Source organism: Sminthopsis crassicaudata, chromosome 5 (assembly GCF_048593235.1).
Source record: "Sminthopsis crassicaudata isolate SCR6 chromosome 5, ASM4859323v1, whole genome shotgun sequence".
NCBI classification, from domain to species: domain Eukaryota; kingdom Metazoa; phylum Chordata; class Mammalia; order Dasyuromorphia; family Dasyuridae; genus Sminthopsis; species Sminthopsis crassicaudata.
The window spans coordinates 82,432,404-82,458,934 of NC_133621.1; the positions used below are offsets into that span (position 1 = coordinate 82,432,404).

Sequence of the window (26,531 nt, forward strand, 5' to 3'; positions counted from 1 at the left end):
AGAAACAGAGACAGAGAAAAGAGAGACAAAGAGAGACAGAGACAGAAAACACAGAGAGACACACAGAGAGGCTGGCTTCTTGTATATGTTTTGTACCCACATCAGAGTCAGGGGTCAACTTACTAAAAGGTTAGTCTGACAAGATAATTATTTAGATATAATCAAGGCTACATATTTTTCCTCTCTTCTGAAAAAAAATAATGATGTCCTTTGTTTTTTGCAACTTAATTATTTCCTGATTTTGTACCCTGCCCTGACCCCTCTCTTATAAGACTAAACTGTTCATCAAAACAAAGGTATTCCATCAAATAACATATGCAACCTAGAAGTCCCTCATCTCTCTACCAGGAAGAAGAAAATGGTTCATCATGTGCTTTCTGGTTTGGTTAGTCATTCCTCTGCTGCAGAACTGACAAAGCAGGCTGAGAATCTGCTTTGTGTCTGTAAGAGATGTACTTGAGTGAGTCTCAGACTTAATGACCTGCCATATAATGTCCAACCTGAATTCCAGCCTTTCTTTCATTCTAGCCCCAGACCCATTTCTATCTTTAGCACCATTTGTTCATCAGGTACTAATTGGCTTAAGAGCAAAGGATCGAGATTTTTATGTGTTTTAGGTGATGTCTTTCTTATTTGAGACCTCAGTTTTCAAAGTATATGCTTCCAAAATGAGATTTTCAGGAGGAAAAAAAATGTGTATGACAATAGAGACCTTGTTCTCCTTTTCTATGAGCTCACTCTCTTTTTACCCGAACTAAGGTGTTTTTCCTTTTGTAGGTCAAATGGATGATAATACAGGCCTCCTCTGCTACAAATTAGATGGAAATTGGCCAGATCCCTAGTTAGAGTGGGATGACATCGTTATAATGACAGCTAAAGTGCCATGAAATGAACTGCCTTTTTTGTTGCTGATCAACTCCTCAGTCTGGTTCCAGAATACAAGGTTTATGGTTTTAACATAGGTCTCTTTCCCTCACCTAGGAATTCTTATCTTTGCATGATTGAGGGGAGAAAAAGCCTAAAACTAATTCAAACATTAATATTATTTGCATAAAGAAACTCAAAAAAGTTTTCTCTACTCATCAAAAAGAAGATAAAATTCCTTATTTGGACTATAACTGTTATTGCCTGGCTATGTATCCTTGGTGCAGGTTATATAATCTCTATAAGCTTCAAAATCCCTTTATAAAAACAGTATCTCCTTGGCCTGGGACTATCCACTTTCCAGAGACATCTAGAGGAAAGATGGAAGATGTTAGTAACTTTTGTAGGAAAAGTACAGCATAAGTTGTAAAGATGATGAATACAGCAAGTGGAAATACTTTATCCATTCATTGAGCACATAGAAAGTGCCTACTACTTTCCAGGGTACTCCACTAAGTCTCAGAGGAACATAGAAGTGAAACAATATTTGCATTCACTTCAAGAAACACAGCATTACACCAGCAAGTATATACAAAATAGCTAATACATGGAATTGATGGAAGACATTAGCAAATAGGAAATGCAGGTGGAGTTCAAGTAGGAAGTGGCATTTAAGGTAAATTTTGATGGATTCTAGGAGATGGAAGTGAAGAGGAAGACAATGGAGGCAAAGGACATAAGTTTTATAAAGGTATTGAGATATGAGGTGGTGAGTAGGATGGCATGTACCAGGAAGAACAAATTGGTCAATTTAGCTAGCACCTAAGAGTTTATCATGGAAATTAGTATGTTGTAAGCTTCAAAAGGGAGGATAGAGACATAGAGCAAAGGCTTAAATGTCAGAGGAATTTAGGTTTTATTCAAGAGGCAAGAGAGACCCATTGAGGCTTCTTGAGCAAGGGAATCATATAGTTGGTCCTGTACATTAAGAACATTAACTTGGCCACTGTATGGAGGCTAGGTTGGAAAAAGGAAAGATTAGAGGCAATTAAGAGGCTATTAGAATAGTCCCAGAGAGATGGTAGTTGTATAAGTTGGAATCTGTAATACAGATTTTTATTCTGACAGAAAATTTCATAGCCCTCAGGGACACAGAGATCAAGAGATAAGCAGCCACAATCTATAACAAATTTGGGAAACAATGAAATTAATTTTGGAATTGATTATATTAATAGAATTAATAAGGTGAGAGCTGATTGGATATAAAAAAAAGAACCTAGGTGACTAAAAAGACATGTGCCCTTACGAGATCAAAGGAAACCAGGAAGAGTGGGGGATTTGAGGCCATTCATCATGAGTTCAATTTTGGAATTGGAATTGTTAAGATTATGATAAAGCATCTAGTTGGAAATGCTCAATGGGCAGATAGTTATGCAGCAATGGTGTTTGGGAGAGAGGCTAAGCGTAGAAAAATGGATCTGGGGTCATCTGAATAGAGGCAGTTACGAAAACTATAGAAGTTGATGAGATAACCAAAAGATGGAGTAGAAGGAAAAGAAAAGTGAGCTTACAACAGACTCATGGTATATAACTCTACAGAGAGCAAGAAATATGGCTAATTATTGAACAAAGGAGGCTGAAAGTAAGCTTCAAAGAATTGTACCAGCAAATAGGTTGAGGGAGAGCTTATTTCATTCAAAATCCTTTGGCCACAAACTTTGCAGGTTACTATTTTAATCAGAATATTTTTCCTTATAAAGGTCCAGGAAGTGAGTGGATCTGCCCTAACCATTCACAGACAATTCAAGACTTGTGTTTCCTTATATAATTGTTGGGCGTTTAGTTGTAGCTAGGCCATAGTTTGTCACCTCCTAAGTAGAGAATGGTTAGAAGGTGATAGAAGATGAGTTGACTATTTAATCTCTATATAATCCATAATAACCCTGTCTGCTATGATCCACTTAGTATGAGGTATGGTATGTGGTAGGTACTTAATGGATTCTTGCTGAGTTGAATTGAATTTAATAGGGTGGACTCGAAAACATTTCTCAGGTTTTCATATTCCTTTAGTATTTCATTACTTATCAATTTTGAGATTTTCTCATTGTAATACAGATTTTTATTCTGACAGAAAATTTCATAGCCCTCAGGGACACAGAGATCAAGAGATAAGCAGCCACAATCTATCACATTTTCTTTCTCCTAACTAAGAAAAGATATAGTAGATACTACTAGATCATGATTTTGAAGACTTTCACTATCCTGGTCACCCAGATTATGAGTATATAATTGTGTGTATGTATATGTATTTTTATGTGTGGGTGTGAATGTAGATAGATAGTGTTTGTGTGTGTGTGTGTGTGTGTGTAGATAGACAGAGAGAAATAGAGAGAGATAAAGAATAGACAGAGAGATAGAGACAGAAATAGAGAGAATATTTAGAAGAATGGAAAGGAAATAGAATTCTTTTCTTTCTACCTCCCATTTCCATAATCCCTTTCCCTTCCTTGATTCCACATTCCTTCAGGGGGAAGAAGGAATTAGGGAGGAGAAAAAAGACAAAAAAGAAGAGGGGACAGGGAGAAGAAGGAAGAAGAGGAGGAATGGGAGAAGGAAAAGGACAGGTAAATGTCTTGTGTGGAGAAGTGTGGAGGGTATTTGAAAGTAATTTTAACCAACTCAGAACTTTAAAATCAAGCTTTATATCAGAGCAAGCGGCATCTTCTTTATTCTCCTGGCTGTGCACACATGTAATAGAATGTGGGTGGGGGGAGAAGAGTACAGCTTTGGGAGGAAGTAGGAAGGAACAAGGTGGAAAGAGAAGTTCCTTTGCATGTGTATGGCATTATGTCAGCAATGCATATATTTAGAGGTTGAATTTAATTCCTAAGATACCAAAAAACTTGTGGAAATTAGCTTCCAGTTGCCAGAAGATAAAGTGTAAAACAAAGATACAAAGTACAATTAGCTATAAGTGAGTTTGTTTCAGTTTCCAAAAGAGATGTGATTACTGAAGAAGCTAAGAATATGTAATGAGCCTTGAATATTGTAACTTGGATGCAACACGTCCAAATATATGGTTTCCCTTTAAATTTTGGCGAACGTCATGTTCAGGGCTACAGAAGTACTGTGTCCAAAGTAATGTTCCACCTGCAGTGATAGAAACTTGTTACTTATAGATGAAAAAAAAAAAGTCTTTTAAGATCAAATTAAAAAAGACATTGACTATGTGGGATGTTGGGGCAGATCTAAGAAGGTTCAATTCAATAAAGACAAATGTAAAATTCTATACTAATATCTAACCATCAACCAACATTTTAAAGTATAAGACTACCAAGAGCAATAGAAATTTATAAGGACATATTGGGGGGAAATTCTCTAAAAGTGGAATACTTTGCATGATTTCCCCTTCACTGGAGATCTTCCAGGGAGGCTGACTGGCCACTGGTGGAGAATGTTACAGAGAGAATTCCTGTACTTGAAGACTAGTTGGCATTTGACGTACTTTTCAGCTGAGATGCTGTGAAGTCCCTCTCCTTCCAAAATAGAAAGCAAACCTCATTAGACATGAACACTCCACAAATGATCTTAGCTGAAATATGACAAATATCCAAGAAAGGATACACGAATTAAAGAACAGCTTTTAACATTTCTAAAAATTATTTATAGTGTGCCTGCTATATGCAAGGTACTGAGCTATGTTCAAGCCACCAGAGATAAGAGAATTAGAGCCCTTATAATAGTCTCCCAACTGCACAGTAATCAAGATTGGCTCTTTTAAAAATTATTTTTAGAAATTACCTGAAATCTTAAAGTGGAAGGCAGATGGTTAAGGAATTAATAGCCCTGAAACCTTAGACCTTAGGAAAGAATAGGGGGAGGTTTCTCCTGGATCCCTGTCACGGTAAATATTTATAATATGCCACTCTATGAGAAGCAATGGGGCTGTAGTGTAAAGCAAGCCGTCTTCAGTATGGAAAGACTAAGATTTATGTGCTGTTTCTGACATATACTCATCCTTGAAGACTTCAGTTGCAGAGAAGAGGCCAGTCTATATTTGAGAAGCAAACTAAAAATAATTAGAAATCAAGTGAGAAAAGAACTTTGTGCTTTCATAAGGAGACAGGCGCTGGAGCCTGACTAGTCTATTTTATTGTCTTTTTTTTTTTTAAATTATGAAAACCCTATGGCTGGATTGGATGACATTGAACATCAGTTCATAGATTACTTGGAAGAGATTGTACAGGTCTTCTAGTTCACCCTCTCATTTAGGTTAGGGGACTTTCCCAGAGTCACACAGCTAGAAAGTGCAGAAGCAAGAACGTGAATCCAAGTTACCTGACTCTAAGTTTAATTTTGTTTTTATTGTTGTTCTGGACCCTGTTGCTTCACAGTGGCATCTAGGAATTTCAATGGAATTAAAGTTAGTGGTATTTCTTTAATTCTCTGCAGTACCTTTATCAATCCTTCGATACCCCTCAATCTGTCTACTCATTGTGTTGGGAAAAAGGCAGGATGCCTTCATTCTCACAAGTGCTTGAGAGTGATTTCCTGTTCTTCATTTTATCAAAATTATAAGAGTCACTCAGTTTGACTCAAGAAAACTAGTAGGTTTACTGTGCATGTGTTAGAGAATAAGAAAGATGATGACCACAGAAAAGGAGCATATAACAGAATTTCTATCACCCCGGCAAAACCCACCAGAAGTGTCTGGTAACCTATAGAGCAGATTGGATGTTTGGGATCCCAATAAGGTGCAGTCAGGACTGGGACTATAATAAAGCTTAACACTTCAAAAAGAAAAGTCTTTGAGAGAGTGAACCCAATAACTTTGAAAAACTCATTGTATTTGAACAAGTATTAGATAAGGATTAATTATTAATGAGTGGTAGATAGAGAATTGCCAAGAAGACTTGGGTTTAAATCTCATTTCTGACATAAATTGACCAGGGGTCACTGGGGAAGTCAGTGTTCTGGGCTAAAAATGGCAAACACAGGCCTGCTGGCAGCATGTGGACCAGACCAAACCAGATTTAAAATGCAGTTGTAAAAATACAATAAAATTGTATAAAACGTAAAATTAAGTTAATACACACCTGCAGGAATGCTTATGTATGGGTTAGTAGCCCTAGTTTCTATTTAACTTGCTACTACTGCTCTAGAACCCAGCTTCTTAAATTGTGGGTTAGGAGCCCCCCATATGGGGTCTCATAATTGAATGTGGCAGATACCAAATTATGACTTATTTTCAGCAGATATTTGATTTGTCTACCTATTTTATACACCTATATATCTCTAGTGAAAAGGAGTCACGAGTATTAAAAAGTTCTAGGAAAAAAAAAAAAGCTCTAGAATTTTCTCTAAGCCTGTGAGTTATAGAATAGGTAGGGAGCAAGTGTTCTTCTCCAGGATTTCCTTGTATCCCAGTCTTTAGTGAGAGAGAGAGAGAGAGAGAGAGAGACAGAGAGACAGAGACAGAGAGAGAGAAGAGAGAGAGACAGAGAGAGAGAAGAGAGAGAGACAGAGACAGACAGAGAGGACAGAGAGAGAGAGAGAAAGAGAGAGAGAGAGACAGAGAGAGAGAGAAAGAGAGAGAGAGACAGAGACAGAGAGACAGAGAGGACAGAGAGAGAGAGAGAAAGAGGGGGGGGCACGGAAAGAGAGCTGTCCTAGAATTAGGGGAGACACAAAGGTTCTATAAGATAATAATTTCCTTTAGACAAGAGAAGGGACCCAACACAAACCAGTGTATATAAGTGCCTAAGCTCAGTGTAACATAACAACTGAGGCAAGAAAGGGAACTGCCAAATCTGTGGATCAAGAAAGGCAACATTTGGCTTGAACTTTAAATTATTGGTAGAAATTCAACAAGGATGGGGGAAAAAAAGACTTTATTTACATGAGGGGTGATGTGAGCAAAAGCCCAGAGGAAGAAATTGTTGAATATGCTCAAGGAGAGCACAGAGGCCATTTTGTTTGGTGAAGTGAGTAATGCATAGAGTACATATTAGATCAGGTATCTGATCTAATTCTACCTGGTCAGATAGAATAATGCCAATTAGTGGTGGATCTGGAATGACTAACTCAGAAGTTTGAGTCCTGACTCAACTCAGAAAGTTTTAAAGGGGCATTTAAGGATTTTAAGCACAGGAGTGACAAGAGCAGATCTATGCACAAGAAAGGTCAGATTGCGTACCTTTGTAAAGGATGGTTTGGAAATTTTTAAGATTTGATTTTAACTAGATTCTATCAAATATTTACACACAGTATACCCTATTATTTTTGCGGACAAGATGAAGGAGGGATGAGCTAGATATTGACTTAATTTGAAAATGATTTTTGGCCAGACCCAAAGAGTAGTCTCTAATGATTTGATGAAAAATTGGAAAGGAATCTCTAGTGGAATGCTCCAGGCACCTGTGTTTGGCTCTGTGCTATTAGAAATTTTAATCAGTAACTTGAATTAAGACACAAATTGTATGTTTATCAAATTTAGATGACACAAAGCCTATAACATATGAGATGGTGAGTCAAAATCCAGAAATATCTCAATAGGCTAGAATATTCAGCTGAAACTAATAAGATTAGATACAAAAAAAATCAACTTTGAAGGACAAGAAATGTGACTAGACAGCAGCATTTTGACTAAAAAAGAGCTGCAGGTTGTAGTGGACTATAATCAAAATATGAGTCAATAATGAGATTTGGCAGCCAAAAAATGGCTGAATTAAGAGAGAACCCAGCATTAGTGTGGTGATAATCCCACTGTATTCTGCCCCTCATGAAACCACATCTAGAGCATGGTGCTTAGTTTGGAATATCACATTTTAAGAGAAGGACATTGATATTCTGATGAAGATGCTCAAAATCAGACTATATTCAGTTCTGAGGAACTGGGGGAGAGTTTAGTCTAGAGAAAAAAAAAATTAAGGGGTATATGATAGTTTGGGGAGAAATTTTGGAATTTATTATTTGAAAGAAATATTAGATTTGTCTTTATTGGCTCCAAAGGACAGAACTAAAAATAATAAATGTTCAGATCCTGCAAAGAAGTAAATTTAGGATTTAGATCAGGAAACACACCTTAACAATCAGAACTCTTCCAGAGGAAATGGTCTACCTCTGAAAATAGTGTATTCATCCTTATTAGAAGTCAACAGGCAAACAAATGCTGTATTGTGGAGAAGATTCTAATGTATAAGTAGATTGAAAGAGAAAATCAGGGCAGTGGACAAAGCACCGACCCTGAAGTCAGGAGGACCTGAGTTCAAATGCAGTCTCAAACATTTAACACTTACTATCTATGTGACCCTGGGCAAGTCACCCCCAATTGTCTTGTAAAAAAAAGAGAGGGAGAGGCAGGGGCAAGGGCAGGGCAAGGGCAGGGCAAGGGGCACTGTCTGGCACGGAAAGATTACTACTGGACTTGGAATCACAAGCAAGCTGAGTTTGAATTTCACCATTGGTCTTAAGCAATGAAGAAATTCAGATTATTCTTCACTTATCAAGGACTGGAATAAAAGTACCTAGCTTAAGGTTTTACTCTGAAGATAAATAAGATAGAGTATGATCTGTGAGTTGTTTTTCTTTTTTTCTATATTAAAAGTCTACATAAATGTAAGCTGTTAGTATAATTAGGTGGTTTCTTTCATTTCATGAAATTCTATGAAACAACATCTGTTAAGAAACTACTGTAATGATATAGGCAAATGAAGGAAGTAAATATTTAAAAGCTAAGAACTAGGAATTCAAATACTAAAAAATGAGACGGTTACCACTTTGAAGTAGCTTACAAAGTAATTTGAGAAGAGAGCACATTCATAAAATGAGCTTTAGGATGATGACAGTCCCAAAGTCCTGAGGGTGTCTCAGTTGGACAGATCACAAAATCCAGGGGTTCCTTAGGTTCCATTAGTAGATCTGATGGCAGTCATTAGGATCTGGTAGACATAGAAGCAAAGCAGATAGTAAGAAAATGATAATCTTGTCCATGTAGGGCAAAATTCCTAGTGTTCCTCCATCTCAGTAGAAGGAATATTTTTGAAGTCCTATGTTATCAAAATCATGGGAGCAGCAATGCAACTTCAGTGAAACAAAGGGAAGCTAAAGGGAGATGGTTCAGGTGGTAAATGGGTTTAAAGGATAGGTTTTTCATCAATCTGGTTCTAATTGAGTTTGGGAATCACAAGGCCAGGAAACAGGGGAAAGAGAAATAGGGAGCAGATACCCCTTTGGCTCTTCTGGATGGGTTCAAATAATAATAAAAAACCTTATTAGGTGGGGTAGTAGCAGTGAAGATAGAAAAGGAATGTATGAGAGAAAGATTGTGAAGATTGACTTATCAAGATTTGGAAATTGATTAAATATTACTATTGTAGGAAAGGGGACAATCAAAGATAATAATAAGATTTTGAAATGAGGGAAAGATCCTTTTATATACCAGGCATTGTACTAAGTTCTAGGGATAGAAAGAAAAACAAAAACAGTTTCTGCTCTCAAGAAGATATGCATACATGTATATATGTTATAAGTATATTTAGATAGATATAATAGGCATTGGACCTTCATGTGTAGGGATGGCTATCATTCTGAGGCTTAAAGGGAAACAGAATAGACATTACTTGTAGTCTATTCTTCCCTGCACCTTCTCCAAGATTTAAATTCCTGTTGGGTGGGAAAGAAGGAAATGAGGAGTAGACCCAATCTCTCTACTCTCCTCAGAGAGATGGGGTACCAGCATAGATGCAGTCTCAATATCTATATCTATCTATATCTATATTTATATCTAAATATTATTAGTTTAGGACCCAGCTTCTTAAATTGTGGTTCATGATATTATATGGAATCTCATAATTGAATATGGAGGTTGCAAAATTATAATTTATTATCTATACATGTTTGATTTGTATACTTATTTTATATACCTATATATGTGCTTGTTCATGTAAAAAATTCTTAGCTATACAGGGATTACAAGTGGAACAAGTTTAAAAATCCTGGTCTAGGAGACAACATTGGGTTCCATCCAAAATTCTGATTGCTTTGTCATTACTGGGGGACATTGGGGAAGCCAAGCTCTATAGCCAGTATTGAACACCTTTCCCACCGAACAGTTCTACAATAAACCCAAATAGTAAAGGAAACCTATTTATGCAAATCAGTAGCTAAATAAAAATCAGAGAATGTATACATAAGAGAATATATACCATATAGTACAGAGTGAAAGAGATCTCTCGTTAGGATCAAGAGTAATTACATTCATCTTGTTCTCATCCAAGGGGAAATTCCCTAAAGTGTCTGTTATTGCTAACTGGAAATAGGGACAAGACTGCCTGTCCCTCTCATTTTCCCCCAGACTTTTCCTTTAAGAACATGAAACTGGATTGGTCTCTTCCTCCTTCCCTTTTGTAGCTAGAAGTCAGAAGTGACCAAAGAGGCTCAAAGGTGAAAAAGTCTCAAAGAAAACTTGAAGCCTGAGAAGTTCCAAAGGAAATGAACTTTGAGGAGTTCCAAAAGGGAGTGGTGAAGGCTGGAACTCTTTCACTTCTCACCAACATCATCTTACCTTTCGTACAGGCAGAGCATTCATCTTTATCTATAAGGAGAGAATCTCATAGTAATGGCTTTGGAACCAGGGTTACTTGTATCATGATAAACTACTGATAATCTCAGAGGAAAGTTCTTAGCGTGAACGAGGAACGGTTCCTTATAGGAGATGGGACTGTATCTGAGGCCTAAAGGAAGTAAAAAACAATCTAGAAGCTTCTCACAAAGGAAAATAATTGTCAGAAATAACAGGTTTGGTTATGTTTTAAAAAGAAGGAATGGAGACATTAAAAAACTTAGTTTTAGACACATTGAGTTTGAGCTGTTGGTAGAACATCCATCCACGCATTTAATAAGCATTTATGAGGCATCCATTATGTGACAGGAATTTTTTTAGGTACTGAGAATATAAAGACCAAAAAAAAAAAAAAAAAAAACCCAGTCCCTGTTCTCCAGAAGCTTTCATTCAAGTGAAGATGTCTTACAGACAGTTTGCAATGCAAGTCTGGAGCTTGAAAAGAAGCGATGGCTTGAAGATAGAGATCTTCACTCAGGAAAAGTAGAGATGATAGGAGATGACCAGGGACTTTGTTTTGTTCTTTTTTCTTTCGCCACACTTAATGCTTGAACTGTACTGGATTTAAATAAGGGCCCTCCAGTGTCCTAAAATCCTATTAAGCATAAAAAGTGTCTGTGTCCTTTTTATTCCATTTTCTTGCAACAAACAAATGTTTCTGGCTCCCTCATACATGTTATAATCATTTCTTCTCCAACTGGCCATAAATAGTTTCACCTTTCTAACAGTCCTAACTCTCCTTTTAGAGATCAGAAATGACTTATCAGACAGGAAGCAGATTCTTATTTTCCTTGCCTCCCACAATCCATCAGGAGAGGGTTAAGAAAAGGTCCAGTTATCTCATAGCTGACAAATTCCCTGTACATCATTGAGTTCTGCATTGAACATCTCTGTGTGCTGTCAGCTGCAGAGAAAGGAGATTACTCTGTCTGTCGGATGGCTACCTGAATCCCCTGCAAACACTCTCTGGGTAGAAGGCAAATTCTAATCAACCAGGAAATAAACGACAGTTGCTAGTTACTTCACTATTTAAATGCTCAAATGCAGTAATGTGAAAGTGCAAACAATCCATCAATAGTTTAGGAGATGGATTATTGCGATCTACTAGTTAGAATAGTTGCATTTCCCTTCTTCCTTCAGGAATTTAACCAAAGACACTTTTAGGGCAAGAAGAAAGCTATAAATTGAGGAAGATCTGTGAGGATTTAGATAAAAAAGAAAGCTTTCAATGAAGGAAAGAATGAGAAAATGTTGGGGGAAAGGAGTACAGAGGTGAAAACAGGGTACTCCAGCATCCAGGATCATCCTGAAAGCATAAGAAGCCAGAGCGTGCAGAAACCCCCAACTTGGAAACAACTGGAGCTTGACAATGCTCAATTTTGAAGTCTGACAAGGGAGCAGCACAGTGTGAGTGAAGGGATAGACATTCACTTTCCAAAAGTGAGATTTAAGTGCTGACCTTAGTGTCACTCACTTAAGATAACCAGTTATAAATTGTTTTAGGCTTAGCCTTTGTTTGGGGCAGTTATAGAAAGGGCTCACACTACTTGACACAAAAATGTACTGTAGCTAAGGAAACAATGAGCCTGCCATACATGCCTGCTTATATATGCATTGTGTGTATAAATACATATATGTGTATATACACATATGTATATACACACTACATATCGCACACATACATCTAAGTGTATGTACATGCATGTATCTGCATATATACTATATACATATATGAATGTGTATTCATATATCTATATGTGCACATGCAAATGTATATTATGTATTGTATTACATATACTTATATATATGAACATATACCCAAATATATGTAATGCAATATATATTAGCCTTTTTTCAGGCGCTTGTAAATCAAAAATATGCCTTTTGTGTGCATTCTAACTCCATCCATAAACCAATTTTTTAAAAAATAAGCTTTGCCTTCAGCCTCAATTACACCCTCAGAGATAGATGTAAATGCATGTGGCTGGAATGGGCAAAGGGAGGAAAGCACTTAATTAGGTCTGTGTGAGTTTATTGTTTCAATGTCTACATGATACTCATATTTTTTTCCAGAATAGCCAAAATGTCATTTCTATAGTGATATGACTAATGCAGAATTGCACCATGCACATGTGGGCTCTTCAAGCTCTTTTGAGTAAAATCAAGTTATTTCAATGTCTTTGTGGTTACTCCATGGGTAGAACTGCTTTGGGCCACCTCCTGGCATGTTTTTTTCCTATTGTTGAATTTCTTTCATTCCATATTGCAAAATATGATTTACTATAGACATGTTGTTAAGTTAATTGATAGTTACATTTTATTTCACTGTTAACCCAATCACGGTGGATCTATTTGTCTATTCTTCTCTCTTTTTCCAGTAAACAAGGATGTATGGAACCTCTAAACCAATGACCAAAAATAATTTTAAATGCATGTTAAATGCCAGGAACTTCGTGTCTGATATATGTTCCATGCATCTAATTTTCCTCCCAGTTGCCCATTTAAATTCCTTGCATGTTTTTAAATCTTATTTCTTCCTTTCCTGTCTCCCTGAATTTTACTCCTGCCTAATTTATAAGAAAAATGTGCTTTGAACTTTTAACTAGGATGTTGGAGAATAAACCACCTTTCATTCTTGATAAGCTGACATCCTTTTCGTTTTCTTTAAACCCTGAGTTGCTGATATATATTTCTTTTGGTCTTAATGAAACAACGATATATATAAGTCCTTTCAAGTGCGTGGTATAAAAGGCAGTAGGCAGTGAGAGGAAGCTAACAATAAGGGAAAAGAGTTCTTCAGTTTTATTGGAATTTAGGGTTGAGGAAATTAAATGATTTGGTGGAAAATGTGTCAGTAAGCCCTGGTAGTGTACTTAGCTGCAGCCTGTTGGTTTTATATCCATTTTCCAGAATAAGAGGAAATTGCAAACATATTCAATTTGAAATTAAATCCTGCAGTAGAGCAATCTCTGCATTCTCTCTTATGTCTCTGGTGAGACCACACCTAAGGTGCTGCCATTATCTATGATCTTTCCCCTTGCTAACTAGAAACCAGCAGAGGATGGGGGATGATATGGCATGTCATGGGAAAAGCATGGATTAGTCTTGGTTTGGGCATTTAAGTAGCTGGATGACTTTGAGCAATTTGTTAACTCTCTCTGGCCCTCAGTTTCTTTATCTGTAACATGAGTATCTCTGAAGTCCCTTCTGGCCCTGGAATGTTAGGATTCTGTGAACAATGAAAAGGATGAGTATTATAGTTAGGAAAGGCTGTATAGACTACTAACAGAATGGTTAATCCAAGAATAAATAAAGAGAAAAATGAGGGTTTTCCTCTTCAGCCATGGGAATGAGCTCTGTGCCACATCACCAAGCAGAGGTAAGGAGGGGGGGGGTGGGAACCAAACCTTGCACATAGTAGGCATTTATATTTTAATTGAATTGACAAAAGCAAATATATAGAGGTTTAAACATAAAATAAGCTAACAGTACATTGTTGTTGAGACTCAACACCATCTACTAACAGCCTGAAAAGTAAAAAGAGTTTCATAAAAATGTGTTTGTTGGCAGAAGTATTTTTTAAAATTCTTCTGAGAGGCTTAAAAAAAAAAAAAGGAAATAAAACACAATGTGAATTAGAAGCAGCCTGGCAGAAGAGAATGTGAGACTTTGAGGTGGTAAGAGTTGAATTCAAATTCCAACTTAGCAAGGGACTAGCTGCAACAACCTGGGAAGGTCACATATCCTCTACAGTTCAGATTCTTATCTATATAAGGTCATTTACTTTCCTAAGATTATTGTGGATTAGTCAACTAGTATTTACTTGTTGATTAAATGTTGTGAAGATCAAATGATGGCTAGCTCCCCACCTTATATAAATGGAGGCTGTATTGTTATTGGCAACAGTCTTAAACAGTCTCACAGGGAATAAAATGCACTTATCCCCCAGATCCTTCCATCTTCCCAGCTATTATCCTAGATTTCTTCTGCCCTTTGTTCTCCTTGACACCTCTATAATCTTGGACTCAACTGGATCATGTTCTCCTATTTGATATACTCTCTCGATTTTCAGGACACCTTACTTTTCTGGTTCTCCTAACAGGCCATTCCTCCTCAGTTTTATTTAGTGTATCCTCATCCATATCAGGCTTTCTAATCATAGCTATCCCATGTTGTCCTTGAATAACTAGAATCGAAGTCAGTAAGATCTGGATTAAAATCCAACCTTTGACTCTTACTAGTTATGTGCTCCTTGGAAAGACACTTGACTCCTTTTTGCCTCAACTATGAAATGGGGATAATAATAGCATCTATTTTATATAATTGTTGGGAGAATTAAAAGAAACTATCTATAAAGAGTACTTAGCATAGTACCTAGGACTTAGTAGACTAATTCCTTATCTTTTTCCCTCTTTACTGTTTTAGTTGGTAATCTCTTCAATTAACATGGATTTAATTATCATCTCTATGTTTGTGATTTTTTAAAAAATATGCTTATGGGGCAGCTAGGTGGTGCAGTGGATAGAGCACCAGCCCTGAATTCAGGAGGACTCTAGTTCAAATCTAGTCTCAGACACTTAACACTTCCTAGCTGTGTGACCCTGGGCAAGTCACTTAACCCCAGCCTCAGGGGGATATATATATATATATATATATATACTTATTCATTTAAAACTGAAATAAGAAAAAAAAACAGAAAAAGACAGAAAAAATGTTCAGCAGAACATCAGAGAAGATTTAAAATATGTAACAAATTTCCATTTTAAGATGGTATATATAATAATAAAAGTCATTGTATTCATAACTGTCCATCTTTTCTTTGCTTTCTTGTAGGTTTGTTGTTGTTCTCTGCAGGCACTTTTTACTTTATTCCTCTTTCCTTTTCCTACCTTCCTCAAGCAGGTTGCAGTTAAGCACGTATATATTTATGTGTATGGGTACCACACCCACATACAAACACAGCCTTGCAATACATAGCTCTATATACATGCATGCATCTCCATAATACATATATACATACATTTAAAATAATGTTAATTTGACCGACATACAATATAAATCTCTCTCATGATTGAATCTTTTTTAAGTTTGACTTTGAAATAAATGATTACTACCCTTACCCTTTTTTTCTAATAAATTCTACTCCCAATCATTGTCATTGTATTTGTATATATCTTTTATTTCCTGTCCCTGCTAACTCTTCTGTATTTTATTACTTAATTCCCCACCACCACCTATGGATCCCTCCTTATCTTCTCCCCTGAAACTTTCTTGTAATGGATGTCAAAATGTCTACATTCAAAATGGAACTCATTATTTTATCTTTCTCGATAAACCTTCTCCTCTTCCCTTACCTTTCCTGTATTATAAAGTGGAGCACCATCTAGTCAGCCCCACTGGGATCATCCTTAACTCATTTCATCACTGTCTCTCATTCCCTGCCCCAAATCCAATCTTTTACCAAGTCCCGTTGATTTCACCATTGTGACTACTCTTGAGAACGCCTCCACTCTTCCCTCTGACATATCCCACACTCATGAAGACCTTCATTTCATTGCTGGACTGTTATAACAATCAGCTGTTGGGTCTCCCTACCTCCAATATTTCCCCACTGTAATCCATCCTCCATTTAATCACTAAAGGTTTTCCTCAAGCCCAAGTCTTACTATATATCCTACTCAATAAACTCCAGTGACTTCCTTTTATCTCCAGGATTAAAAACAAAATCCTTTCTTCAACATTCAAATCCCTTCATCATCTAGTCCCCTGCTACTTTTCCATTCTTCCTCTACCTTCTACAAATTATTTGATCCAATGATACTGGTCTCCTTGCAGCTCCACAAACATTACATCTCTTCACTTGGGGCTTTTTTCTGACTGTCCCTCATACCTGAAATGTTCTCTTTCCACAATTCCTCCTACTAGCTTTCTTGTCTTTAAGTCCCAACTTAAATCCCTTTTTCTACAGGAAGCCTTTCTTGACTCCTTATTTCTTCTCTTATTTCCTATTTCCTTTCTCTATTAATTGCTATTTATCTTGTATGCAGCTTGTGTGTACATACGTGTTTGCTTGGCATATCCCAGATCTTTGAGGGCAAGGATAGTCTTCTATCTTTCTTTGTATACCCAGAACTTAGCCTAGTTCCTGGTACATAGTAAAGATATAATAAGTATTTATTGATTGAATGACATTCATTTTATGATAAAGACCTTCCCAACATGATGTTAGCTTAAAAAACAATTAGATAAGTTAAAGGACAAGAGTGATTCAACTTGGTCTCAAAAGTAGAATTTGCCCACTTTCTAAAGTGTGATATTTAGCATAAAAGCTTAATTTTCTATGCAGTAAAGATTTATTCACTACTTTAGGGCCTTCTTTCTAGGGATTTTTTTCCCATGAAAAAGACATTTATTTTGCTTTACTGTATTTTAAAACTTAAATTTGTTTTATTTTAAATACACTCATGGTAGAACAACATCTCTTGTTCTTGTCTATTCCAAGCGGTATCACCAGTTGTCATCGTGTTTCCTTTGAAAAAAATAATGATGGAAATGATGCTCACCACATTCTTGTGGTTTTTTTAAATTCCTAATAAAAACAATCCATAATTCAATCTTTTTTTTTTAACTAGACATGAATCCATTGGTGTAGAAAACCAGTGAGTGGGGAACTTCTCTGGGCAACGCAAATGTGCACCTCATCTGTAGAGAGCATCGAGCTCATGCTTTGAGCCTTGAGACATTAAATCACTCTTCCCAATATTATATATCCAGTAGGCAGAAGAGGCAATACTTGAACCCTCCTCTTCCTCATTTACTATATACCAGTTCTTTGTCCATTGCATAATGCTACACTGCCTCTATGTGTAGTGCAAATGAACACTCAAAAAGAAAGTTACAATGCTCTTTCCTATTGTGAAGACTCTATTTAATCTAATCCAAATCAATGATTGTTTTTAAAACTTACTCCATGAAAACTGCTATGAAAAGTACAAAATATACATAGTTAGCCAATAAGCATTTATTAAGTGGATTTTATTTTTATCAGTGGATACATATGGGTTAGGGTTAGGGTTAGGGTTAGGGTTAGGGTTAGGGTTAGGGTTAAATGTGGACAGAGAGCTGGACCTGAAGTTCAAATCTGGCTTCAAACTTACTAGCTTTGTGATCCCAGTCAAGTCTTTTAATTTTTTGCCTCAATTTCCTCATCTGTAAAAATGATCTGGAAAAGAAAATGACAAATCACTCCTATATCTTTGCCAAGAAAACCCTAAATAGGGTCACCAAAAGTAGGACACGACTACCAAATGACGGAACATTATGGAATCAAGTATTTTGTAAAGTTCTAGGGATATAAAAATTTTACAAATTGTTTCCTCAGGAAGCTTATATGGGATAAGAAGGTTAATTTCAATTAGAAAATTAAAAAAAAACACCCAACTCTGGCAAGTTTAATAATTTGGAAGACCCACAGAGTAAATGGTTACCATTCCATTTGATTTTCCCTCTTCCCTATAGAAAGAAGGTTTTCTGCAAACTCAGTGGATTTTTATTGTTGGGATCACCCAGTGCACTTCCTTGGAATGGTCATCTTGCAGATTTTTAAATAGCCATTTTTCTTCACATGAATATTCCTTAAATCTTATTTGTTTATTAAAGATGTAATACATGAATTCCATCAAATTAATGTTTTGTGAATCTTTTTTAAAGTATTTCCTTTTCACCATCTTGCATCATAACATTTGTTTTCATGCAGGCTGAAGATGTGCTTTTTTGACTATGTTTTGTCACCCACAGATTTTTCAGCACAGTGGGGGCAGAAATGGGGATTTGTATTCTGTTTTCATGTGGAGCTCAGTATTTAAAAAATATGTGCTGCCACTTGCATAGGGAGAGCATGCCATCTTCCCCAAATGGATTAATGAATACCTCTGATGATATGTTCCTGCAAACTAAATATACCAACTGAATAAATCACTCGGGTTCTATCCCAGGAATGGAGAAAACAATGTTCAATAAGTGATGGTATTTATTTGATTCGGCTGTTGCCACTCCACATAAGGGAAACGGCAAAGTCTAATCTCTAATGAAGCCAAGCGGAATCAATTATGTTCGTCAGTATTAGTTCATTTTCTAGTTCTGAGTTACTCATACCTGCATAGAATAATCAGATTAGATGCATTAAAACAGCCTGAAGATGCTGCTGGGAAAAGCAAGCCATAAAATGGATGTTCATATTTCTAAAATGGAAAAAAATAGTTTTCATAAGATATTGATTAAAATAAAAACCTATGAAATAAGAAATGTATTCTCTTTATTCCCCTCTCCCCCCCACAATAAAAGGAAAAAAAAAAGAAACAGATTTTTCCCCCGTAGGGTTGTTCACAGAGAGTATTTGCCACTGATAAATCATTCAAATTCAGAATGTTTGCAAGCGTGTTTTGAAGATGTGCTCATTAATCAGAGAGCAAGCCTGAATTGAGACATCTCTACTCATGCCCCTATTATACCATGGCTAACCCTCAAAGGCCTCCATAATATGGCTTCTCTTTATCTATTACATACTATTAATACTTCTAGTAATAACAGCAATAATAATAATTCATTTCTACAGCATTTGAATGTTTAAAAAGTATTTTCCTCACAATCTTTTTAAGAGCTTACTGGATTTATTATTAGCTTCACTTTGCAGAGGAGAAAACTGAAGGTCAAAAAGACTGTGACTTGGTTTATCTCACGTACAAGGTAAATATTGTAATTCCAGGCTAAGTTCCCTGATTCAAAATATAATATCAGTTCCACTCTACTGTCCAGCCTCAAGACTAGTTTCTCATTGTTACCCTGATCGAGATTTCAATTCTACTTATTTTTCAAGGTCCAGCTTAAGACCCATCTGTTGTAATCTACCCTGATCTTCTCTTTCTCTGAACTCATGTAGCACTTAGTGGAAAGTAACAGCAATTAATAGCCATAAGGAAGTGGAGACAGTACCAGGTGCAGCTATCCTTCTGCTGAAAACCCAGATCAACTGTTGCCTCCTCCACGTAGCAAATCATTCATCTTTTAAGCCAAAACCTGAATGAATCCATAGGTTAAGAGAGGGACCAGCATATGATAGTATCACTGGTGACGTTGCTTTTGAGGAAAGAGTTTTCTCTACTAATATAGATCAGTACCATTTATGCAATTTATCATCTGAGAGAGTTCCCTAAAGAAAGGATTTGTCCAGGATCAAACAGGCAATAGATGTCAAAGATGGGACTCGAATCCTGGTCTTTCTGGATCTGAGACCAGTCCCCTCTTTGCGCCATACTATGCTGCTTCTTTTAAACTTCTATACCGCTTCATTATTGCTCTTGTTCATTTTCATTCTCCGATTTGTGTGCATGTATAAATACATATGCATGCACATATATGTTATACATAAATACATTTATGCACACACAAAAGTATTTTTGACATCTCAAAAGTTCTGCGGTGATTTTAAGCTCTAATTGATCAAAATTGCATTAAGACTCTAGACATCAGATGTCTGGGTATGTGCATATATACATATATGTGCATATATAGATATTTCTTTTGTTATCCCTTCAGCACTTAACACACATTATGTACTCAATATATGTGAATTGAATTAAAGATTTTCTGTTTCTCTGGCCTTTCCCAAATATATAACTTTTCAAATGTGTAAGTTATTTTGTGCTACTCAGGGGAACATGAAATGTTTATTTGGGGAGGAACTCAAGAACACCCCTAGGCTTTCTCATTTTGTATCAGCATCTATAATCACATCTACAATGTGCAGCTAGATTATTTGTGGGAACCATTTCAAAACTCCTTAAAGTTTTTCGAAGTGGCTGTTGGGCAGTTCCATATACTTTTTCTTGAAGAATTAGAATTTTCAAATACTGTTAATTTCATTGGGTTTTTTCTCCCTGGTGATGGCAAACTTCCTGATAAGAGCTAGTTTTGGTAGCCAAAAATGGCTGATTTGAGGCCAAAGAAGATTTCCTTGGAATATGATAAAGGACAATATTATGATATTTTCAACTTCTTTTTACAAGAAAATGCATATCAGGCAATGTTGCTGATGACACTGTCTTGATTCCAGAATTGGGATCCAAAGGTGTCCCAAACCAATCCTTTTTCTGGATCCTCTTTGTAGTCAACATCACAAAACTCTTGAGACAGGCAAAGAAAGGAAAACAGACAAAAATCACCTAAGCCATGGATTAGAAAGATGATTTTGATGTCGGGAGCTCAGTAGTGCAGGAAAAAGGTATGGTTTCCAATCTTGCCTCAGGAACTTTCTAGCAGTGTGGTCCAAGTCAAATCCCTTTACTTCTCCAGGCTCAGTTTTCTCATCTGTAAATTGCAAGGGTTGGATTTGCTGGCTTCCAGGGTTACTTCCAACTTTCAATCTGTTTTCTGTACCTTCACTGATCCCACCTCCTAGCAAAGCACAGATTCTACCTAGGCTGAACCCAAATTATTTGTATTATTTATCATATGCTAGAAAAAAAGCTTATATAAACCATGACATGAGGCTCAATTAAGTTTCAAGGGCATTTAAAGATAAATCTTAAAAAAAAGGAAAAAAAGATGAAAAGTTGTATAATTCTGTCAAGATTTCCACAACAAATCATGTTCTCTGTCAGTGACAATGGAGCCATCACATAGAGATTCTAATCAAACAATCCACATGTATTCATTAAATACCTAATATGTTCCAAGTACCAAGCTAAGTGCTAGGGATTCAGAAACACTAATGAATAATCCCTGCCCTCAAGGAGCTTACATTTTAGCAGGGGAGATGTCATTATATGGTACCTTTTTACATCCCAAGGAACTCCTTTTGTCTTTAAACCAAAGTATAAAATCTTCAACATATTGTGTGATGGAACAAAAAAATAAAAAAATAATAAAGAGTGGAAAAATAGCTAGAACAGGGAAAACTCCAAAGTGGAAGTGTAGTTCTGAAGGTGTTAGCTGGACAGTTCTTAAGGTATATGAAAAAGAGGAAAATACCAAGTGACTGGAAGAAAAATATCAATTACTATCCCCTCCACACACACGCACCCAAAAAAATTAATCAAGAAGATATAAATAAATATGACTTGTATGCCTACTTTCTCATCTCAACAAAATCTTTATGAGAATAATTTGCATGTATTGGAGACATCCTTGATAAAAAAAATATGAGTAGAAGCAGGCAAGCTTTCACAAATGATATTCTATAGCACACTACAGTTTACAATCACACAATTGCTTGAAAAATTGCAGAGAATACAAAATCTCACTGAGCTTTTTGTTTGTTATTCATAAAAAATTTGATTCAGACAAGTAAACTGTTTTTCTTAAATAGTCTTTTCCAATAAGGTGCCTTCTATGAATATGTCACAATCCTATGAGATTCACTGAAAAAAGCAATAGAAATAACCTTGTTCAATAATATTCTGTCTATTACTATCAAGTAAGCTGTATAACAGAGAATTGTTCTCTTCATAAAGATGTTTTCCATTGTCATGGGAGACATCCAGCACAGTCCAAGTAGAAGGAGTTGTCAGATGAATGCTATATGCACATGACATCATATTTATTACATCAAACCCCAGCCATTGCAAAACTTTGAAAATGAGATCCATAATGAATAAAACGTTTTCAGCCTAATTAACCATGAAAGAAAAACCAAATAAAGGTAGACTATGATACACAGTGGTCAGGCGGTCAATCTATTAAGTTGGTCCATTAATACAAAAAATTTGATTATGTATGATTTTGTGAAAATACAGTAGATAGGCTATGGATTGGAGTCAGAATTGAAAGAAGGAAAATAATTGCTGAATTTAGTTTGAGAAATCATGACACCAAATTTCTCTGTAAAATAAAAATTCATCTTTACAACATCAGTGATGATGCTATGTGATGATAAAATAAGGATCATCACAGTTTTTGCAGAATTAAAATTACAGGTAGGTCAAAGAGCAATGAGGGTCATAGGTAGTCTGCATTATACTGCCAATGAAGGAATATACAGGAAAAATAACATGAGAGGTCCTATCAAAGAAATATATAGCCAGAATAATAGGTAGACCAGTCATGTAGTAAGGAGGAGGTTAGTCTGTGTGCTCTACTGTTAACTATAACATATATATATATATATATATATATATATATATATATATATATATATATATATATATATATATATATGTCAAGGAAAGCTCTTGGAACTTTAGAGGGATGATTCCCAGGAGGGCACAAACAAGAATTAGATGATATAGATGATAGATGGGTTGCCTTCTGCATCTAGAATACCCCTTTTGATGAGAGCCTTGATCCACTGAAGCAGAATGGTACAATAGGGTGGAAATTGGACATGGAATCAGTAAGGTGTCTAGGTTCCAAGCCTGCCTCTTCCACATACCAGCTCTGTGGTTCTAAGAAAGGTACTTAAAACTCTTTTAGTCTCTATCCTCATCTGTAAAAATAAGCATGTTCAACTTGATGACTTCAAAGGTCCCTTGAATTTCTAACTCTATGGCCCTATGAGCTTAAATCTCATTCCCTCATATTATTAGCTATAATAATAGCTAATATTTATGTAGTACCTACTATGTACCAGGCATTGTACTAAGTGCTTTACAAATATCATTTCATTATGTTTTCGCAACAACCCTGGGAGGTGAATGCTAATATTATCCCCATTTTATAGTTGAAGAGACTGAGGCAGACAAGTTAAGTGACTTGCCCAAAATCATAATAATGTCTGAAATCAGATTTGAGCTCAGGTTTTCCTGGCTCCAGGCCCAACGTTTTATCCATTGTTCCAACTGACTGTCTGGCTGCCCAGTTTCCATTCACTTTTTCTCTTCTTTGAGTTACTATAACACTTACTCTCTGTTGCTCATGGGTATTTATCATATACTACATTGGATTGTATGTTATCCCTGTGTTTTATTTCTCCAACAAAGACAGCAATCTCTTTAAGAACAGAGACTGTGTTTTTGCATTTCTTTGGTATTACCCTTCCACCCCCAAACACCTAGGCCAATGTTTTCCATATACCATATACTTAATAAATCTTTACTGATTAACTATTTCACAAATCCTAGTTTGTGGCTTACTTGTATGGGTGGTAGTGCAGGACATAATTGGGTACTAAATACTCTGATTTCCATTCTTGTTTGAGCCCCATATCAGCCCAGGGTAAACTAGTCATTCCAGCAAAGTATTTGAGCCATTAATGAATAAGAAGATAATTCACTTGGAGCTTACAAAATCAGCAGTTAGGAGAGTCCATTGGAAAAAAAAAAGCCATAAATCCTTTCATCAATACTTGCAAAAACAAGATAACCTAGCGACTGATGTTTCATCACTTGGGTCTAAGAGGATTTGCCTTCCCTGTAAGAAGGATATTTATGTAATTTAGATGGAAAATTGATGGAACTTGACAATTCAGGCTGATTTATGTGAAAGCTTTATTTCACCCGCCTGGAATGTATTTATTTATTTGCTTCTTTGTCACACTGGACACTTTTTCAGCCAGGCAAGGTGGGAATGCATGCATCTGGCAGTTCATCCAAATCAGCCTATTATTCCAAGGCCTGCTTGCCCGAGCTATTGTTGTGATTAGTCGTTGTAGCAGCTCTTCAGAGGGGCAAGCTGCCTTGCAATCAGTTATATTTGTTTGGTTTCATGAGGTGGTTAGGTGATGGGCCTGAAGATGTTTTTCAGGAGAGGGAACCAAGGCACAGAGAGTTAAAGTGGTTTGTTCAAGGTCACACAGGAGAGATGGCTCTACTAGGCCCTGCTTTACCTGGCTCTCCTGCCCTCTGGCCCAATGCCATTGCTTTCTCGGTAGGCCCTGATGGGTCTTCTTTATATAGGATGGACTTAGAAGAGCTTCCTGTGCAACATACCTAGAAACGTCCCCATGCCCTGCTCTGCTGAGCTGATTAAAACCTCGGAAAATACTTCTTTCCCATGGGGAGAGATGCTGCTGGTACTTCTTCACATCTATCAGATGTCTGAGTGTGAGGTATAAATCCAGACTGGGTGTGCTTTAATGAATCAGGTTTGTGCACAGGAAAAAAGAGGGAGCCATTGATACAAGGCAAATCGATCCCTTGCCTTATGTGCTGGTCCCCTAATTGATCTGCCAAGCCCCTCTTACACTGGATCACTCCAGCCCTGGCCTCCCTGATCCCACTTTCAAACTACAGGAGGTCATGAAACAAGGCAATCTGGATCTATAACAAAATTGTCCGCTTTTCAAGTCCACTGAGCCTTCATTGCTGCAGAATAATCCTTTGGTGCATCTCTGATTGATTATTATGCTCTTCTGCTCAACCTCTACTCAGGAAAGGGCTTCATTTATTTTATCAAGAAAACGGATATTGTCCATCAGAGCTCTTCTCACATCCTCTACAATTCAAAGCTTTTCTATTTCTCTGACTACATATTTTCTTCCTTCCTTCTTCTTTACAAACTCCCAAGGTGAATAACTTCTTCCTTACCAAGGCTACTTCTTCCCCTTGGATCACTATCCCATCCTTTTCTTATCTTGGGGATCCTACTATTCAATCATTCTTTTTTCCTTCCCACTGGATATCATTTTATCCTCTGAGTACTTCAAGCTGTTCAAGATGCACACAAATTGATTATCAACCCCCTTCAAAAAAAGATAATTTCGCTACTCTGCTCGATTTCTCTAATATTGTTGTTGACACCATCAAACTATTTAATTGCCTAGCTCTTGTCATAACTGAAACACAGGTAGGAAAAATGTACCTTGTACCTTAGAACTTTTTTGACAGTAGATATTCAAGAATAGTTTAGTTGATTGTTGGTCACATATATTCTCCCGTTGCCATTGCTATACTTAGCTGGGTGTAGGAGATGTATGGCCTGCCCTATCCAAATATATCAGATTGATGAGGATCTAGAGAGCAAAGGCATGATTGAATTATAATTTGAAATGAGTCCTTGTAGTCTTCCATTTCCCAGAGTCTGTAGGGTTCTATATTCACCTTGGATGGTTGCAGTTTGGTGGTCTATGTGCAATGAACTGGTTCCTTGGAGATGGAAGTAAATATCCCTGCTTGCCTCAAGGGAACTGCTGAAGGTGAGAAGTGAACAAAGCCAGAATTGATGAAAATAGATGGGAGCTCCTGTGGTCGGGGTGTGAGAGCCAGGAGAACTCCCACTGCCTAGAGATAATGAGAAGCTAGAGGGGCAAGCTATTTGCCACCTTTTCCAAGCAAATAAGAACATGATTGTAAGACTGGATGAAGCCAAATTACGCACATCTTGGGTTCATGCAGGCCTTTATTTTTAAGTATTAATAGAAGGACCAGTTCCCTGAGATTCAAAGCTGGGGGCCATTTTCAGGGAAACTCTTTAATCTTGGATGATGGGTTGAGACAGAACACACTTTGTTCTGTGGATATCTTTTTCTTCTTTCTTCTTTTTTTTTCTTGGCTGCTCTAAATGGCACCATCAATTTATTAACCACTTTTCACCTCTAAAATGCCCTTATCCCCATAATTAACCAGCTATCAGTATAGTTGAAAAGATTTTTTTTTATTCTCTTCCCTATATGTGCCCTTTGCTATCAAAGTAACCTAAGTGAGTGCTATCAGTTGTGAGCTGGAAACACCTGAAAGACAGCTTGGTGCACATCCATATAATTTATCCTATACTACATAATAGTGTTATGACCAAATTTGAAAAAGAAAGTGAGATCAAGTCTAATTTTTAGAGAACTGTAACATACCTTCAATATCCAAATGGATCTGGCCTTGGAGAAATGTGAGACTCACACCAAAGTTTTGTCATTCCTTCACGGAGTCTTTTTTCCAGCCAAGGTAGCATATTAAATTGTGTCCCATTTGTGATATCTCAAGAACTCCAAGCTCTCCCATGAGTTGGGACTACATTCCCATCTTACCTCAATGTTTTAGAGTCCCTATCTTCCTTTAAAATAACCCTGCTCTGTAAAGAAGCTGCGACCTGCTGCCCGAGTTCTCCTGATTTCTTCAAG

At 36.7% G+C, this 26,531-nt stretch overlaps 1 protein-coding gene across 6 annotated transcripts in view; it reads left to right on the forward strand.

Moving 5' to 3' along the window:
* PTPRN2 (protein tyrosine phosphatase receptor type N2) overlaps positions 1-26,531 on the forward strand; it is a 1,470,018-nt gene that overhangs the window by 1,119,494 nt on the left and 323,993 nt on the right. The gene's annotated exons all lie outside the window — the stretch shown is intronic.